At 46.9% G+C, this 13,967-nt stretch overlaps 1 pseudogene across 1 annotated transcript; it reads left to right on the top strand.

Annotated features, from left to right (window-relative positions):
* Positions 1–8,319: 8,319 nt before the first annotated feature.
* LOC311133987 (solute carrier family 45 member 3-like) lies at positions 8,320–11,402 on the top strand (annotated as a pseudogene). The gene is made up of 8 exons: positions 8,320–8,507; positions 8,567–8,737; positions 9,013–9,104; positions 9,456–9,925; positions 10,097–10,239; positions 10,581–10,700; positions 10,861–11,136; positions 11,238–11,402. The product of its transcript is annotated as a solute carrier family 45 member 3-like (transcript).
* Positions 11,403–13,967: the final 2,565 nt, after the last annotated feature.

Here is a 13,967-nt window from a genome sequence, read left to right as displayed (position 1 = left end):
TACCGGTATGTCAATCATTCTGTTATAATGGCCTATCAATATCAAACGTTTTGTGCACATTGATATGGAAAATATTTTGTTATCTAGCTTACTTTCTTTGTCCAATCCCATTGCAGTAGACAGTCAGGCAGACTGTCTCCACGACCTCCGCAGAATGAAGCTGCAGGTTCAACCACTGGGGTTTAAAAGGTACAGTAACTTTAAACGCATCTCTAATTTTGAAGAGTTTGATGTGGTGTGGATATACTGCACTTCAGTCAGTCAGTTAACCTAGAGCTCAAACAGTCTATTATCAATTTACTGGCAGCGATTTTGTTCTTCATTAGTTTTGATGTATTGTTTGCGATCTTGGTTTATTAGGCGTGTTTCTATAATGCATTAGCCTATACACTGTAGAAAACATTAGGAACACCCCACTTTTGTAGGCCTGCAGACCTTTTTTTTAGGGGGGGGAACTCAGTTGTGTTCTCAACTTACTGTTGAGAATTAGAATAATAGAATACACAAGGTGCAATTTCAAAATGTGGTTGTTCATCAGCACAGCAGTCACTCAATTAGCCAATGTCAGCAAAACATTTTTTAGATTTATTTTTTATTTTTACTGGATGTGGGTATGCAGACCCATGAGCCACTATGGCCCCTCATGATGAGTTCCAGTTTATTTGTGGCCCCCACCCCCATCAAAGTTGTCCTCCCCTTCATCTACACTGATTGAAGTGGATTTAACAAATGACATAAATCAGGGATCATAGCTTTCACCTGGATTCACCTGGTCAGTCTATGTCATGGAAAGAGCAGTACACTCAGTGTATAATGTCTTGACATCACGATTTACCATTTCCAGAATGAGCTCTTGTCTGTGTGAATGAGGAACTAAAAACAAGTGTTTTATAACAGCTTTGTAAGCACACAAGGTGGCTAGTCTTCAAAATTAATGTGAGTTGTGCTCATTTCACATGTAGGCTACAGAAAGTAGGCTATAACTACAGTCAAGTGGACTATTATAGGCTGTAAAAATGTTCCATATGAATGTTGGCAAATATATTGAGATGAGTGAAATGTTTTACTCAGACAGTGGCTGGGCCATCCATCATCTCTGCTTTACCGAACTCTCTCTGCTTTATCAGTCTGTCTTGATTTACTGGCATTTATAGCTAGAGAGTGCCAGACCTCTGTCCTTTCTAGTATAGCCAGAAAGTCACAACTCAGATGATGGCCTTTGGGCTACAGTTGTGTATCTAAACACTTCACTGCACACTGGGGGCTGATATACAGTGGGGGAAGAAAGTATTTAGTCAGCCACCAATTGTGCAAGTTCTCCCACTTAAAAAGATGAGAGAGGCCTGTAATTTTCATCATAGGTACACGTCAACAATGACAGACAAATTGAGAAAAAAAATTCCAGAAAATCACATTGTAGGATTTTTTATGAATTTATTTGCAAATTATGGTGGAAAATAAGTATTTGGTCACCTACAAACAAGCAAGATTTCTGGCTCTCACAGACCTGTAACTTCTTCTTTAAGAGGCTCCTCTGTCCTCCACTCGTTACCTGTATTAATTGCACCTGTTTGAACTTGTTATCAGTATAAAAGACACCTGTCCACAACCACAAACAGTCACACTCCAAACTCCACTATGGCCAAGACCAAAGAGCTGTCAAATGACACCAGAAACAAAATTGTAGACCTGCACCAGGCTGGGAAGACTGAATCTGCAATAGGTAAGCAGCTTGGTTTGAAGAAATCAACTGTGGGAGCAATTATTAGGAAATGGAAGACATACAAGACCACTGATAATCTCCCTCGATCTGGGGCTCCACGCAAGATCTCACCCCGTGGGGTCAAAATGATCATAAGAACGGTGAGCAAAAATCCCAGAACCACACGGGGGGACCTAGTGAATGACCTGCAGAGAGCTGGGACCAAAGTAACAAAGCCTACCATCAGTAACACACTACGCTGCCAGGGACTCAAATCCTGCAGTGCCAGCTGTGTCCCCCTGCTTAAGCCAGTACATGTCCAGGCCCGTCTGAAGTTTGCTAGAGTGCATTTGGATGATCCAGAAGAGGATTGGGAGAATGTCATATGGTCAGATGAAACCAAAATATAACTTTTTGGTAAAAACTAAACTCGTCGTGTTTGGAGGACAAAGAATGCTGAGTTGCATCCAAAGAACACCATACCTACTGTGAAGCATGGGGGTGGAAACATCATGCTTTGGGGCTGTTTTTCTGCAAAGGGACCAGGACGACTGATCCGTGTAAAGGAAAGAATGAATGGGGCCATGTATCGTGAGATTTTGAGTGAAAACCTCCTTCCATCAGCAAGGGCATTGAAGATGAAACGTGGCTGGGTCTTTCAGCATGACAATGATCCCAAACACACCGCCCGGGCAACGAAGGAGTGGCTTCGTAAGAATCATTTCAAGGTCCTGGAGTTGCCTAGCCATTCTCCAGATCTCAACCCCATAGAAAATCTTTGGAGGGAGTTGAAAGTCCGTGTTGCCCAGCGACAGCCCCAAAACATCACTGCTCTAGAGGAGATCTGCATGGAGGAATGGGCCAAAATACCAGCAACAGTGTGTGAAAACCTTGTGAAGACTTACAGAAAACGTTTGACCTGTGTCATTGCCAACAAAGGGTATATAACAAAGTATTGAGAAACTTTACTTATTGACCAAATACTTATTTTCCACCATAATTTGCAAATAAATTCATAAAAAATCCTACAATGTGATTTTCTGGATTTCTTTTCCTAATTTTGTCTGTCATAGTTGACGTGTACCCATGATGAAAATTACAGGCCTCTCTCATCTTTTTAAGTGGGAGAACTTGCACAATTGGTGGCTGACTAAATACTTTTTTTCCCCACTGTATGTCCTGAGGAGTGTGTTTTCTACTATCAGTGATGGCCGCTGTTCTGCTATTGGCTGACACTGTGTTGTGGTTGTAAGCCCCGCCCCTACAAGTCATTTCTCCCGTAATGGAAATGCTGATATTCAAGTTCCCAGCCTGACCCTGGCACTCCTGACAGCTCCCACCTCAGCTGAAGACAGGCTTGTTACAGGTGTGTTACCTCACCACAGGTGCGACACACATCACAACAGGTGTGTTACCTGGGAATATGGGTCAATTTCTGATTACGCCTAGCATTGTGTGGCTTATCAGAAACGACACACACACACACACACACACACACATAGGACTTAATTCCTCCTGAGAGTTGACGGACATAGGCACATGAGGAGTGTACAGAAACAGCTCTACGTGAGACCCAGAGGAAAGATCTAAGGTTAGACTGTGAGTTTTGTATTTGTATTGACTTTACAGTGTAAATATTCAGTGATGGATTAGGCCATACTTAACAGAATTGAAGAAGTGTAGGCTATAAAATGTCTTTATTCATTTAATCATTTAAGTGTGGTAATTAGAAATGTCAAGATGTTTTGTAATAAATAATTGATTTACCTGTATATAATAATGAAATGATAGACACAGAGAGCTTACTGTGAAATCTTATTATATATATATATTACATCTTCATTTCAAGCAGAGAGCTGCTTTCTGAGATCTGCTAAGATGTTCCTGACTCTTTCTCAATGTCACTAACAAGAACATATTATAGTTGACAGGACTATGTATATTCCTCATCTAATTTGTCAAGTTGCCTTAATTGTGACGTGAGGTCTTTAGAAGTCTGTTTCTTGTTCCACATACAAGTCAGACAGCTTTATCTAGGCACAGTACACATATTTAGGAATACTACATTTACATTACATTTTAGTCATTTAGCAGACGCTCTTATCCAGAGCGACTTACAGTTAGTGAATACATATTTTTTTATACTGGCCCCCCGTGGGAAACGAACCCACAACCCTGGCGTTGCAAACGCCATGCTCTATCAACTGAGCTACATCCCTGCCGGCCATTCCCTCCCCTACCCTGGACGACGCTGGGCCAATTGTGCGCCGCCCATAGGTATCAAAGTATTGTGTCAGGGTTTGATCGTTGTGTGTGAGGTGAGCTGGCAGCCAGACTGAAAGAGGAGGACACACCTCAGTGTACACAATGCAGGATTTCTCACAAAAACAAGCTTATCTCTGTGAAATGTCAACGGACCACTGAGCATACCGCAAGCTTTTTATTTTCAAAGCCTTTTACATTTAATTCAGCTCGTGTCATGCTGATTTAGCTTTTTTGCGACCCTCTGAAACAACTTTGCAGACGACCACCACAACATGTAAAACCCTCAAACGTTACTGCGAAAAAGCAGCACCTCACTGTCAACAGAGCTCGGTGCTTATTATCGAAATCCGACTTTTGGGATATAATGTTAATGATATGTTAGAGAAAGGCCACACTGAATGATTCAGAACATAAAGAATCATATTTCTCTTGGTAAAATGTATTTTCTAACATAAGGAAGTGAAATGTAATTGTCAGGGTTGAGTGTAGAGGTAACGTGGAATCACACGCAGGACACACAGAGATTCGAAACAGATGTTGTCACACCCTGGCTCTGGGACTCTATATGTTGAGCCAGGGTGTGTTCATTTCTGTTGTGTTTATTTCTATGTTGGCTAGAGTGACTCCCAATCAGAGGCAACGAGTGTCAGCTGTCGTTGGTTGTCTCTGATTGGGAGACATATTTAAACTGTCTGTTTTCCCTTTGTGTTTGTGGGTTTTTGTTCCGTTTTGGTCATTGTTACCGTGGACTTCACAAGTCGTTTCTTGTTTTGGTTATTGTGGTCTATTATCACTAACGATAATAAAGTTTAACCATGTTCGTTCATCACGCTGCGCCTTGGTCTATTCCTTACGACGATCGTGACAGAAAAACCCACCAAGTAAGGACCAAGCAGCGTGTCCCGGGGCAGAACTTGGACTGGACATGGGAGGAAGCGCCGGGAGAGGCCCTGGCGAAAGAGGAGCAGCGGCGTCAGCAGTGTCAACGTCGGACAGGCGAGAGGCAACCCCAGAAATTTTTTAGGGGGGGGCACACGGCATGGACGACGGGGCTGACGGAGGCAGAAAAGGGGCGGATTCAGAAGGCCACCAGGTTACGGGTACACCGCCCTGTACGTCCTGTGCGGATGCCTCACACAGAGTGTGTGAGGGTAGGCATTCAGCCAGGACGGGTTGTGGCCGCTCTTCACTCCAGGTCTCCTATCCGTCTCCACAGCCCGGTTCGGCCTGTCCCTGCTCCACGCACCAAGCCTACGGGGTGCGTCGCCAGCCCAGTCCGGCCTGTCCCTGCTCCACGCACCAAGTCTACGGTGCGCGTCACCAGCCCGGTCCGGCCTGTCCCTGCTCCACGCACCAAGTCTACGGTGCGCGTCGCCAGCCCGGCCCGGCCTGTTCCTGCCACTCGCACCAAGTCTACGGTGCGCGTCGCCAGCCCGGCCCGGCCTGTTCCTGCCACTCGCACCAAGTATACGGTGCGCGTCGCCAGCCCGGCCCGGCCTGTTCCTGCCACTCGCACCAAGTCTACGGTGCGCGTCGCCAGCCCGGCCCGGCCTGTCCCTGCTCCACGCACCAAGTCTACGGTGCGCATCGCCAGCCCGGCCCGGCCTGTTCCTGCTACTCGCACCAAGTCTACGGTGCGCGTCGCCAGCCCGGCCCGGCCTGTTCCTGCCACTCGCACCAAGTATACGGTGCGCGTCGCCAGCCCGGCCCGGCCTGTTCCTGCCACTCGCACCAAGTCTACGGTGCGCATCGCCAGCCCGGCCCGGCCTGTCCCTGCTCCACGCACCAAGTCTACGGTGCGCGTCGCCAGCCCGGCCCGGCCTGTTCCTGCCACTCGCACCAAGTCTACGGTGCGCGTCGCCAGCCCGGCCCGGCCTGTTCCTGCCACTCGCACCAAGTATACGGTGCGCGTCGCCAGCCCGGCCCGGCCTGTTCCTGCCACTCGCACCAAGTCCACGGTGCGCGTCGCCAGCCCGGCCCGGCCTGTTCCTGCCACTCGCACTAAGCCAGGGGTGCGAGACGTCAGCCTGGTAAGGCCCGTTCCTCCTCCTCGCACCAAGCCAGGGGTGCGAGACGTCAGCCTGGTAAGGCCCGTTCCTCCTCCTCGCACCAAGCCAGGGGTGCGAGTCGTCAGCCTGGTAAGGCCCGTTCCTCCTCCACACACTAAGCCCGGGGTGCGCATCGTCAGTCCAGCACAACCCGTGCCTGGGCCACCGGTGCCTGGGAAGGTACCGGTCAACTGCTCCACTATGGAGCTGAAGCTAACCGCTCCTGCTAAGTCCAGTTCAGCTCCAGCCAGTGGGGCCAGACTGGACCAGGGGCGCTATGGGGGGTTTATTGGAGGGTGGGTGGCAAGGCCGGAGCCAGAACCGCCGCCGAGGAGGTATGCCCACCCAGCCCTCCCCTGTTTTGTTCAAGTTGAGGCGCGGTCGCAGTCCGCGCCTTTAGGGGGGGGTACTGTCACACCCTGGCTCTGGGACTCTATATGTTGAGCCAGGGTGTGTTCATTTCTGTTGTGTTTATTTCTATGTTGGCTAGAGTGACTCCCAATCAGAGGCAACGAGTGTCAGCTGTCGTTGGTTGTCTCTGATTGGGAGCCATATTTAAACTGTCTGTTTTCCCTTTGTGTTTGTGGGTTTTTGTTCCGTTTTGGTCATTGTTACCGTGGACTTCACGAGTCGTTTCTTGTTTTGGTTATTGTGGTCTATTATCACTAACGATAATAAAGTTTAACCATGTTCGTTCATCACGCTGCGCCTTGGTCTATTCCTTACGACGATCGTGACAGATGTCTTTAGTGAAGTCCGAAAATACAAGCCAAACACGGCAACAGGCCACAGGCGAAATATACGCACACTGGTGAGAACCAAAGTAAATGCGCACAACGTGCAGGACTCTCTCAAACAAAACGAAATACAGAGAGCACAGAACAGCGAACCAACTACTACACGTGACATCGAACAATTACACACAACACCTGACCAAACACAAGAGAACTAAATAGGACGCATAATGAACACTTAACAATGAACAGGTGTAACAATCAGACAAAACTAATCAAACATAGAAACATAGAACGGTGGCAGCTAGTACTCCGGGGACGACGACCGCCGAAGCCTGCCCGAACAAGGAGAAGGAGCAGCCTCGGCCGAAACCGTGACAGTAATCTACTGATTACAGAGACAAATGACTGATAGCTGATCCACAGAAGTATCACACACACACTGACACACACACACACACACACACACACACAACACTCCCACTTTGGATCAACTGTAAATCCTGTCCCTCAGTTCTGTAAAGCAGACATTTCTGTCTGGACAATGTGTTGTAAGTTAAATGTCGGATGACTGAAGGTATACAAAACTCGCAGGGTGTATGTACACAGTGATTTCATCGATTCCCTTCCTGGGAAGGTACAGTATATTCCAGCTCACCTGAAGTGTCTTATTATACCACATCTTGGAATCTTAATCAACCGGTTTTCCATCCTGTTTTCCCTGCGAGTTACAGGATGAGGCAGCTAGGAAAATGGAACCCTGCTCTCCCCCCTCTTCTCTGTCATAAGTGTTAAGCTGTAGCTTAAGTCCACACCTGTTTATAACCAGTTTATTCCAGTGGTTACTAAAGTTTCAGCATTGTGACCCATCTAAAGCCCACCAATGAGTCCCGAGTCTAGACCCACCAGTAGGGAAACACATTTATAAATGACTGTTTGACTTATTTGATCCTTTATCATGTTGTGGCTCTATTCATGTTAGTCTGTTCTCCCTCACTTCTCTCAGGGCCCATGTTTCCATGTGTGGATTTCTCTGTTGATGGGCAGAGTTGAGTTAATTACACCCACCCTCACCAGGCATGACTCAAGACTGGAACCTTTTATCTCCACTGATCCCTTCTCTACTACCTCCATAGGACAGAGAGAAATAGACGGAGCTAGAAATAAAACTCTCCCACTACCTCTGTCTGACAGAAGAGCAATGTGAGCACAGACAACACTATACATGGGGAAGCTGTCCAGTCAGCTATCTTTTCTGTTATCCACTATCTTGAGTAAAGCGACACTGGAACCTCCGGACAGCAGCATGGGACACAAACACCAGCCAGAACCCTGCCTCCTTTCACTCTGCCCCACCTACTCATTTACATATGCAGGTCACCCAAGGACTACCCCCTGTAAGCCTAGACCCTTAGATCACATGGATAGAGAAGAGCATTCTGTCCTGTCCACACAGTCACTATAAACCCCTGTATCACAGTTGTCTCAGAAACTGTGTGGGAGATAGATAGACAGAAAGTAGCGGAGAGACCAGAGCGAGATAGATCGATAAAGAGGCATAGACAGAGTCATGCAGGGCCGTGTGTATCAGCTGTTGCTGTTGAATGCTTTGACCAGTGGTCTGGAGGTGTGTATGGCTGCAGGGACCTTCTACATCCCCCCTCTACTGCTGCAGGCCGGCATGGAGGAACGCTACATGACCATGGTGCTGGGTGAGTCAACACTCTATGACCATATTGTCATTCTTGAATGACCGTAGTGTGAACACTGTATGACCATGGTTGGAATAAATCATTTGTTCTCCAGCTCTGAAGTAGATCTCCTTCTCTCCCTTCCCCTTCTCTTTCTCTCGCTCTCTCTTTCTGCTGGGCCTGCAGGTGATGCCCCAGTTCTCTCACCTAGCTGCCTTGCTCTACCCTCAGCAGCCCCACTGGCTGGAGAGGGTCCTGCTGGCGGGGTCAGCCTGTCTGCTGGAGTTCTCTGGGCAGGTGGAGCAGAAAATATATTATTAAATAGTATAAATACACTAGTGCTGTATCTGATTGAGTTGAAGTGAAGTAGTTCATATGCTTGTAATTGCTGTAGTTTACCTGCATACCTGCATTTTGCTTGGATAACATTGTGATGTAGATGTTTCTGACTATATTTGCATTCTTTATTTGAATTCAAACTGGCTTTTGTGCTCCTTACTGTGTGTGTATGTGTGCATGTGTGTGTGTGTGTGTGGTGTTTCTAGCAGCTAAATGACTGTTGTGCTCCACAGGACTGTTTCACGCCGCTGGAAGCTCTGATCTCAGACCAGTTCCCAGGAGAGGAGGAGAGCAGAAGAGCCCTCTGTCTGGGAGGATGCCTGGGGTAAGGGACCTCTCTCTCTCTCTCTCTCTCTCTCTCTCTCTCTCTCTCTCTCTCTCTCTCTCTCTCTCTCTCTCTCTCTCTCTCTCTCTCTCTCTCTCTCTCTCTCTCTCTCTCTCTCTCTCTCTCTCTCTCTCTCTCTCTCTCTCTCTCTCTCTCTCTCTCTCTCTCTCTCTCTCTCTCTCTCTCTCTCTCTCTCTCTCTCTCTCTCAGTCTATTCCTTAAAGATCAGCCTCAGGTGCTTCCTGGGGCAGGGTACCTCTCTCCATCTCTCTGAGATAGTGGATTGGACAGAGATCATATCATACAAGAGACCAGAGTCCACCTATGTGATCCCTCTCTGTCTCATCCTAGGTACCTGCTCCCAGCCCTGGACTGGAGCCATGCCCCCACAGCAGCCTACGTGGGCGGCCAGGAGGCCTTCATCTATGCCCTGCTCACACTCATCTTCCTCACCTGCCTCCTCAGCACAGTCTTCATCTCAGAGGAAAGATGCACCGGCTGGGGAGAGACAACCAGGAAGGATGCTAGCATTAGCTCCGCCCTGAGCCGATACTGTGCACACCCCTTGCCGCCGCGGCCCAAGTGTGTGCGGCTGGCGGTGGGGCGGAGTTTGTCGCTGTGTGTGTCGGCACTGCCGCGCATGTACAGTGTGTGTATGCACGTGCCGGCAGTCATACGCAGGCTGTTTGTAGCGGAACTGTTCAGCTGGATGGCTCTGATGAGCTTCATGCTATTCTACACAGACTTTATGGGAGTGGGGCTGTACCAGGGAATACCCAACGCTACACCTGGAACATAGGAGAGACTACGATACGATGAAGGTAGGATGGACAGACATTTACTTGATTCTTATCTTTTCATTTACTGCAATGTTTTGCAGCGAATTTGTCCACTCCTTTTTTCCTTTCCACTCCTTATCTTAAACCCCTGTAACATTTTCATAAAAGATTGTCAATGCACCCATACACCTACTTTCCCCCATATCTCCCCAGGTGTGCACATGGCGAGTGTGATTCTATTCCTGCAGTGCCTGACCTCAGTGGTCTGCTCCATCCTGATGGAGCACTGGATAGTGTTGCTAGGCACCCGGGCTGTGTACATTAGCACTGTGGTCCTGCTAGCGTTAGCAAAAGCTGTGATGATGTCACGATCGTCGATAGATGAAGCGGACCAAGGCGCAGCGTGATATGCATACATTTTATTCAGTACTCACAACACGAACAAAACAACAAACGATACGTGAAGTCCTAGGTTAACAGAAACCTTCCGGAACAAGATCCCACAACGTAACATGTCAACAGGCTGCCTAAGTATGGTCCCCAATCAGAGACAACGAGCTACAGCTGTCTCTGATTGGGAACCACCCTGGCCAACATAGAAATACACGATCTAGAACGAAAAACCTAAAAAACTAAACAAGGAAAAATCCACACCCTGGCTCAACATTTAAGAGTCCCCAGAGCCAGGGCGTGACAGATGAGCTTCTCAAAGAGTGTAGTGATGGTCACTGTCATGGCCGAGGCTACTGGATATACCTTCTGTGTGCTGCAGGTCCTGCCCTACACCCTGCTGTGTCTGTACCACTCTGACAGACAGGTGAGACACTACATGTTCTGACAGAGAAGTGATCACAATAGATAAACCCAATCCCTCCCTCTTCTCGCTATCTCTCTCTCTCTCTTCCATCTCTCTGTCTTTTACTCCCATCCCTCTCTCTCTCTCTCTCTCTCTCTCTCTGTCTCTCTCTCTCTTTCAGGTCTTCTTCTCCAGTTCCAAATCCAGACCTTCTCACCCAGGAGAAAGTGACGACCACATCCACTCCAAGCCCCTCCTTCCACCTGACCCTGTTCATATCCATGGCAACAGCTATCCAGAAGGGGTCACTCTCCCCGGGGCCCCCCTTTTCTTCTCCTCCTCCACTTCCCTCCACGTGTCCCTTCCCCTGGAGAGAGAAGGAGAGCCCATACCACTGCCTCAGAGAAGGATGTGTCTAGACATGGCTATACTGGACAGTGCCTACCTGCTGTCACAGGTAAGCACAAAAGCTCTACAGGTTTGACCAGTGACCAGACTGGTGTGTGTTATTTGCCTCAACAATAATGGTTATTCTATTGTGTTCTGTTCTCTGGCCAGGTGCTGCCTGCTCTGCATCTGGGCTCCATAGTGCAGCAATCTCACAGTGTCAGTGCCTATATGGCCCTGCTCTGCTCCACCGGTGTCGTCTTCACACGCAGTGACCTCCACAAGCTCACAGGGTCAAAGGGCAACGCTCCAACGCTGACTGGACTAAAGAGTTAACCCATTGTGGATGTATCTGTGTTGTGGAATTGCACATTTCTATTGGATTTTGGCTGTCCGTTGACACTACAATGGGCAGTAAAATAGTTTTCCTTCCTAGACTGGTCACCATATATGCTGGGACATATCAGGGGGAATACTGAGACAGGCTACTGTTCCTCTGATACGATAAAGGAGGATAAAGTGATACTGCTTATTGCTATGTCAGAAATGTAGTACGTTTGCTATTGGTTACTGTAATCTAACATGTTTCAAAGTACACTTTGTTTACTTCTATAACTAAAATGTAGCATGATTGCTATGTGAGGCCATAAGAGGACTCTGAAGTCTGTTAAGCCTTTGTGTACAGTAAGTTTACTGGATGTATTTATGGATGTATTTATTTATGTGAGCCCCAGGGCCAGAGGGAGAGTTGGGGTATGACTCCCACTCTACTATTTGCATTGGGGTTGAGGGCTAAGGAGGAGAGGTGATTGGTTTTTGTGTGTGTTTTTCCTCCATGTTTCCATGGTAATTATAATTCCTGGTGTGTGGGGGGGCGTTGGGGGACTCCTCTCAGTGTGTGTCTGATCCAATGATGGACATAAACCCTGGATTGATGATGCTATGATGCTGTATTGGCTATTGAGAGGTTTTGATAATATTTAATTGAAATAATGTAGAACTCCATCGGTAGGCCATATTGGCATTCCCTAGTAGGAGCAGTATACTTAGGATGGAATGGAGTTCTACATTATTTCAATTAAATATTTCAAGGACAAAATTACATTACATTTAAGTACAGTAATATTAGTAGAAAATGTTTTTATATATTTTGTAAAAACAAATTGCATTAAGGTGTCTGTAATAGAATAAACGTGTCAAAAAAGAAAGTAGACATTAATAAATGCATTTCTATAGCTTCCAAAATATTTTTTACAATTGAGTAGTGCCAAGATGGCTGCCCGGTGGCTTCAATACAACGCCCCCTGTTAGTCATCCAGGGTTTATACACATCATTGGTCTGATCTGATCCTGCTGTGCTCTGTTGCTAGGGAACCACTCTGGTTCCACTCTCATAAGGGGTGCCACATGTAACATAATACAGTACAATATGAAGATAGGCTAAAACTGCTTCTCTAATAGAAATCCCGAATCACACTTGTAGGCGATGTCATGGCGACTTTGGCTAGCATAGAAACACGGCTGCATATGAAAACGTGTCAGCTTGTCACTTTCACGAGGTTGGAGTAATGACATGTGTAACTATTTAAGACATTATGTGGCTATAGATTTCAAGAAAATGAGCAACTAAGAAATACTTTTTAATTTCTCTCATCTGTTTTGTCTGTTTTGCAAGCGTTGCCGGAAGTCTCGTGATGTTGCGCCTCTAGGTTTAAAAACTCTGTGGTACAGTACTCGCAGAGACTCCTCTTCAATCACACTTGTCTGTCATGCATGTCCATTCTGCTGATTGTAATTATATGGTAAGCAAGGGTTGGAACTGAACCAGAAATAACGAAATTATTTGAGGAACAGAACCCGAACCAAAAACGAAAGTGATCTATAATGTTCTGGAACAGCACTGTTAATTTACAAGCATGGGAACTAGTTAATAAAGTTATTTTAAGTTCCGGCCATTTTTTTCCAGTCCCACAAAAATTGCAACAAAGTGCCTATGCAATGCCCTAACACTGTCACCAAAGATTATGGATATACTGACAAGATACATGTCTCTCCGCCATAACTATGGGAGTCGTTGTCCACAAAGCGGCATGGAGGGCTGTCTAGCTCCCGCCTATCCTTTCTTTGGATTGGTGGATACATCTAATTATTGGGCTCCCGAGTGGCACAGCGGTCTAAGGCACTGCATCTCAGTGCTTGAGGTGTCACTACAAACCCCCTGGTTCGATTCCAGGCTGTATCACAACCGGCCGTGATTGGGAGTCCCATAGGGCGGCGCACAATTGGCCCAGCGTCGTCCGGGTTTGGCCGGTGTAGGCTGTCATTGTAATTAAGAGAACTGTAAAACTGCTTAAAGCTAAAAGTGAATAACTATGTTATGTTTATTCAGGTGCTGCTGCTCCATCCTCATCCACTGTCGCTTCCTTGACCCGCTCCTGGAAGTCACAATAACACAAATTGGTCATTATTTTTCGTAAACAAATTATCAAAATGCTGGTTTAACGTCGACTCCCTACTACATTCCTTTTGTACTAGCACAATAATTTACCTATACTGACCGACTGGATTAAAGTGAAGTAAAAAAAATCATAAAGTGTTATTTTTAAATCATACCTTTCTCTTACTCTTGAGCCGAGCTGGTGCATGTTTGAGAGCGTCTGCTATTTTGTCATCTACCTCTTGGTAGGTATCCTTGGGGTGTGCTTTCAGGGACGCTCCTATGTTGTGAAAAAGAATTGAAATGGTACATCCCATGTCATATCACTACTTTTCCACCTATGCTGGCTGAGACAGAGGTTGGGTATTGTCCCTCTCATCCCTCATAGGCAGTTTTGGCCATGAGACCTCTCTCCTTCACCTTTCCTTTGTCCTCTCTCTCCGATCTTAACAGGTGGTAGGATA

This window comes from Coregonus lavaretus (assembly GCF_964263955.1).
Source record: "Coregonus lavaretus genome assembly, chromosome: 8".
Taxonomy (NCBI): domain Eukaryota; kingdom Metazoa; phylum Chordata; class Actinopteri; order Salmoniformes; family Salmonidae; genus Coregonus; species Coregonus lavaretus.
Note: the sequence above shows the minus strand (reverse complement) of the source record. Positions and strands in the feature narration are given on the sequence as shown.